Raw genomic sequence first — 5,827 nt, forward strand, 5'->3', positions numbered from 1 at the left:
GGGATGAATGAAGTGGACAAGGGTCATTTATGCCACACAGAGAGGCATAAAATCTGTATAGCAGAAGAAAAGAAGGGTGGGTGATGGGAATCATATGAGTTTTTCCCTCATTGTATCTGGTAATAGGAGGGAATAACAAACACCTAAGCATAGGACTCTATGGAGAAGAAACACAAAAAGTATCATTTTATAGGGAAAAAGAGGAGGGAGAGGAGCTTCGCATGAGAATTGATCCTGTCACTCTTGGTGTGAAGAAGAAATGACATACTTCACTACATAGAAAAATATAGTACAGGCAGTAGGAGGGGGAAAGGGCTATGAAAAGGGGGTGGGAGTGGTCTGTAGGGAGGGAAGAAGTAAGGGGAAAGGGGAGGAAAAGGGAGGCGGCCTGATAAGGGAATACTGAGGGAGGCGGTGGTCAAAAAGAAAACTATTAAGGGGGGGGAGGAAGAAGGAGGGGAAAATATGAACATTAACAAGGGTGGGAATAGGAAGGAGGGAAAGAAAGAGATAATAGTCATAACTGTGAATGTGAATGGAATAGTCTATTTATCAAGGTGTTATTTTCTTCAGTATTTTTTGGTGTCTCCTTTAGCAAGGTGTTGTTTTATTTTTCATCATTTTCTTGCATCACTCCCATTTCTCTTCCCAATTTTTTCTGTACTTTTCTTCTTGATTTTCAAAATCATTTTTTGGCTCCTCCATGACCTTCAACCAATTCATATGTTTTTGGAGGCTTTTAATGCAGGAGTTCTGGCTTTTTAATCTTACTTTGGTTCTATGCTTTTTTATTTTTTGTCACCAAAAAAAAAATTCTATAGTCAGATTTCTTTTCCTCTGTTTGCTCATTTTCCCCAGTCAATTCCTTGACTTTTGAGCTCTTTGTCATGATATAACTCTGTTTCCAGAGTGGAGAATTCTGTGTCCTAAATTTCTAGAGTTTTGTGCAATTGTTGTCAGAGCTACTTCTAGTCACCTCCTTTAGAACTGTGAGAATTCCCTATCCACAGTCACCACGAGCTCTGCCATGCCAGCACTCCTTCTTGCCCCAGGACTTCCACTCAAAACTGCAACCCCAATCCAAGTAGGACAAATCAAAAGAATCTTTCCTTAGCACCAGCAAAGAGATTCTTGCAATTGCTCTTTGATTAGCCACTTTTCCCCCCACCATTTGTCAACCTGGAGCTCTGTGAAACAGCCATTACTGCTGCTTCTGCTGCTCTCACCAAAGCTTTTGCCCCCTTCCCCCTAACCCTGCAGAGGCAGGGTCTAGACCCCACTCTTCTCCCACCCAGGTCCAACAGAGTCTCTCCACTGACCTTTTATTTTGTCTTTAGTATTTGTGGGTTGAGAAATCTGGAAACTGCCATAATTTCCAGGAATTCATTGCCCTGAGTTCTGCTCCAGTCCAGTCTGTACCACCTGTGCCAGCATGGCTCACATGGTCCTGTGCTCAGCTCCCATCCTGGTGTAATAGACCCTTCATGTTGGCCTGAAGTAGGGAATTTCTTTCACTCTCTTACTCTATAATTTCTATAGATATAAAATTTGTTTAGAATAATTCTTTACAGGTATTGGAGGCAATTGGGGAGGAGCTCAACCAACTTCTTGCTTTAACTCTGCCATCTTAGCCCTGCTCCCAATAGATAAATATTAAAACAAAAAGAATAGAGTAAAAAATAAGTATTTTTCAATCTACATTCATATATCATTAATTCTTTTTCTTGAGATGGATAGCATTTTTTCATGTTAAGTCCTGTCATGTTGTCTTGGATCATTGTATTGGTGAGCATCATTCACTGCACATTAACAAAAAATATTGTTGTTGCTTTGTACACAGTACAATTCACTATGCAAAAGCTTATTTAAGTCTTTCCAAGCTTTTCTGGGAGCACTGTGCTTATCATTTATTATAACACAATTATATCCTACAATAATCATATACCACAATTTGTTCAACCATTCCCCAATTGATGGATTTCCTCTCAATTTCCAACTCTTTACCAGAAGAGTTGTCAAAATATTTTTGTACATATATGTCTTTTTCCTTCTTCTTTTAATCCACTTTAGGATATCAACCTAATAATGGTGTTTTTAGGTCAAAGGCTGTCCATGGTTTTATAGCCCTTTGACCATATTTCCAAGTTGCTCCATAGAATCAGTTCACCACTCCATCAACAATATATTAATTTCTCATTTTCCCCATATTCTCTTCAATATTTCTCATTTTCCTTTTCTCTTCTATTAGACAGTCAAATATGTATGAGGTAATACTCCAGAATTTATTTAATTTGCTTTTCTCCCATTAATAGGAAACTTGAGCATTGTTTTCATATGATTCCAGATAACTTTCACTTCTTCAACTGAAAAGTTCATATTTTTGATCATTTATCAACTGAGGAAAGATTCTTATTTTTTTATAAATTTGAATCAGTTGTCTATATGTTTAAAAAATGAAGCTTTGTCTCATAAAAAACTTCCTTGAATTTTTTTTCAGTTACTATTGCTAACTGCATCTCCTTCCATCCTATTCCCCATGTTTGTTTTATTCTCTCTCCTTTCACATTGTCCTTCCTCAAAAGTTTTGCTTCATATTGCCCTCTTCCCCAATCTACTCTCCCTCCTATCACCACCCCTCTCATCCCCTTCCCTTTCAATTTTCTTGTAGACAAAGATAAATTTCTACGTTAGTTGAGTTGTGTATGTTATTCCTTCTTTGAGCCGATTCTGATGAGGGTAAGGTTTACCCACTCTTCCTCATCCCCTGCTTCTCCATTGTAAAAAATTTTTATCAACTCTTTTCTGTTAGATTATTTAGTCTATTCTACCTCTCCCTTTCACTTTCTCCCAGTATCTTCCTTTCTCACCCATTAATTTTTTTTAGACATCATCCCTTCAAATTCAACTCATACCTGTGTCATCAGTATATATAATCTTTCTAACTCCCTAAATGAGAAAGTTCTTATTAATTGCAAGCATCATCTTCCCATGTATAAATGTCAACAATTTAACATTATTTAGTCCTTACATTTTCCCTTTTCTCTTTTCCCTTTTATGCTTCTCTTGGGTTTTGTTATATAAAGGTCAGATTTTCTATTCAGCTGTAGTTATTTTTTTAATCAAAAATGCTTTAAAGTCCTCCATTTCATTGAATATCAATTTTCCCCTGAATGATTACACTCAGTTTTGCTGGGTAGGTGATTCTTGTTCTTAATCATTGCACCTTTGCCCTCCAAAATATGTTATTTTAACACCTCTGATTCTTTAATTTAGAAGTTCCTAAATCTTGTGTTATCCTGACTGTGACCCCATGATTCTTGAATTGTTTCTTTCTGATTGCTTATAATATTTTCTGCTTTATCTGGAAGCCCTGAAATGTGGCTATAATATTTTTGGGAGTTTGTATTTTGGAATCTCTTTAAAGAATTGATCAGTAGGATTTTTCAATATATATTTTATCCTCTTCTTCTAGAATATCAGAGCAGTTTTGCCTAATTACTTGAAAGATGATATCTTGACACTTTTTTGATCATGATATTCAGGTAGTCCAATAATCTTTAATTTCTCTCTCCTGGATATATTTTCCAGTTCAGTTGTTTTACAGTGAAATATTTCCCATTGCATTCTATTTTAAAAATATTTTGGTTTCATTTTATTATTTCTTGATTTCTTTTTTTTTTTTGCACTGAATATGTTGACTTTATTGATAGTACACAATACAAGACTCTTGGCTTCTTCCCCCTACTACAGGGGTGCTTTGGAACAAGGATGTGAATGGGACATGGGATCCCTAGTATAGGAACACAGGTTAGGAATGTGGGCTCCCCAGTGGTGGATTTCCTCTTTTTGGCTGGGGATGAAGATCCATGGCTTTCCACTTTACTCCTTGGAGGCCATGCAGACCATAACGTCTACTACACAGTTGCTATAACCATACTCATTGTCATACCAGGAAATGAGCTTGACAAAATGGTCATTGAGGGCAATACCAGCGCCAGCGTCAAAAGTAGAAGAGTGAGTATTGCTGTTGAAGTCATAGGATACAACCTGGTCCTCTGTGTAGCCCAAGATGCCCTTCAAGAGTCCCTCTGATGCTTGCTTCACCACTTTCTTGATATCATCATATTTGGCAGGTACATACATTGGGAGTAGGAACACGGAAGGCCATGCCTGTGAGCTTCCCATTCAGCTCAGGAATAACCTTGCCTACAGCCTTAGCAGCACCAGTGGAAGCAGGGATGATGTTTTGGGCAGCACCACACCCATCACGCCACAGCTTACCAGAGGGGCCATCTACTGTCTTCTGGGTATCAGTAATGGCATGGACTGTAGTCATGAGTCCTTCCACAATGCCAAAGTTGTCATGAATGACCTTGGCCAAGGGGGCCAAGCAGTTGGTGGTACAGGAAGCATTACTGACAATCTTAAGGGAATTATCATATTTCTCATGGTTCGCTCCCATCACGAACATTGGGGCATCAGCAGAAGGGGCAGAGATGATGACCCTCTTGGCTCCACCCTTCAAGTGAGCCCCAGCCTTTTCCATGGTGGTAAAGACTCCAGTGGACTCTACAACATACTCTGCTCCAGCATCTCCCCATTTAATATTGGTGGGATCCCGTTCCTGGAAGATGATAATGGCTTTTCCATTGATCACCAGCTTCCCATTCTCAGCCTTGACAGTGCCCTTGAATTTGCAATGAGTGAAATCATATTGAAACATATAAACCATGTAGTTGAGGTCAATGAAGGGGTCATTGATGGCCACAACGTCTACTCCACCTGAGGTGAATGCAGCCCTGGTCACCAGGCGCCCAATACAGCTAAATCCATTGACTCCGACCTTCACCATCTTGTTTCAGGGATGCGACTTAAGCAGCAGAACCTGGCACCAAGCTAGGAGAAAAGCCGAAAGCCTATTTCTTGATTTCTTATAAAGACATTATATTCCATTTGCTAAATTCTAATTTTTAAGGAATTATTTTCTTCAATGAACTTTTGTACTAGCTGTTCCATTTGGCAAATTCTACTTATTTAGGAGTAATTTTTAATTAGTAAAATTTTTTGCCTCTTTTTCCATTTAGCCAATTCTGTTTTTTTTTATTTTAATTTTAAATTTTTTTTTTTTGCTTCTGGAGGAGGGAAGGCAAGGCAATTGGTGTTAAGTGACTTTCCCAAGGTCACACTGCTAGTTAGAGTTAAGTGCCTGAGGTGAATTTGAACTCAGGTCCTTCTGACTCCAGGGTCGGTGCTTTATTCCCTGTGCTACCTAACCACTCCACTAATTCTGTTTTTTAAGGCATTCCTCTCACTGAATTTTTGTACAACTTTTGCCATTTGACATCCTCTGTTTTTTAAGATATTATTTTCTTCAGTATTTTTTTTGCACCTCCTTTACTTAGTAATTGACTTGTTTTTCATTATTTTCTTGCATCACTCTCATTTCTCTTCCCAGTTTTTCTGCTGCCTCTGTTACTTCATTTTCAAAATCCCTTTTTTACCTCTTCCATGACCTGTGTAATGGCAAGCAAAAGAATATTTAGCCCCTTGTTTCCGTTATTTAATTATGTAGCACCTTCTTTAAGTTCAAGTGTCTTTGAACCTTGGCCATGATTATGTCAAGTCTTTGTTAAGAAACACAACCTGTGAAGCCCATACTGCAAGGAACTTTCCAAAGACAGGAAAAGGAATGATGTAAGAGACCAACAGAACAGAAAGGAATTAATGATGGGTAAAAAGCTTGAGCACAGCTTGGACTGAGCAGAACTGGGAGGAAGCATGGCTGTGGTGGCCAGCACTTTGTCTGTGTTGATATTATTTCATCAGA

General features: G+C 38.5%; 1 pseudogene; it reads right to left on the bottom strand.

The window, feature by feature from the left end:
• Window positions 1-3,651: 3,651 nt before the first annotated feature.
• LOC138169970 (glyceraldehyde-3-phosphate dehydrogenase-like) lies at window positions 3,652-4,916 on the bottom strand (annotated as a pseudogene).
• Window positions 4,917-5,827: the final 911 nt, after the last annotated feature.

This window comes from Petaurus breviceps, unplaced genomic scaffold, assembly GCF_028583685.1.
Source record: "Petaurus breviceps papuanus isolate PSGF00001 unplaced genomic scaffold, PetGlider_PUasm1.0 38, whole genome shotgun sequence".
NCBI lineage: Eukaryota > Metazoa > Chordata > Mammalia > Diprotodontia > Petauridae > Petaurus > Petaurus breviceps.